The sequence below is a fragment of the Plasmopara halstedii genome (genome assembly GCF_900000015.1).
Source record: "Plasmopara halstedii genome assembly, contig: Scaffold_430, whole genome shotgun sequence".
Lineage (NCBI taxonomy): Eukaryota > Oomycota > Peronosporomycetes > Peronosporales > Peronosporaceae > Plasmopara > Plasmopara halstedii.
In genome coordinates, this window is record NW_020187350.1 from 569929 (window position 1) to 570144 (window position 216).

Genomic DNA, 216 nt, shown 5'->3' on the forward strand with positions numbered 1-216 from the left:
TGACCTCGTCGGATGCTAACTGGACCACGGCCGGGATCGAGTTGCTTCGGATCTGTCTTCCACAGTGGGGTCCGCAACAGCCACCCGACTTCCTGTTTGTCAGTCCATGGCGCCATGGTGATGCCATTGCATGGGATCAGCTCTCGCCTTGGTGGCGTAGTGTCTGGAAGACGTGGTACCAAGTGAAGTGGCCTCTGACATGGCTAGATCTTCCAG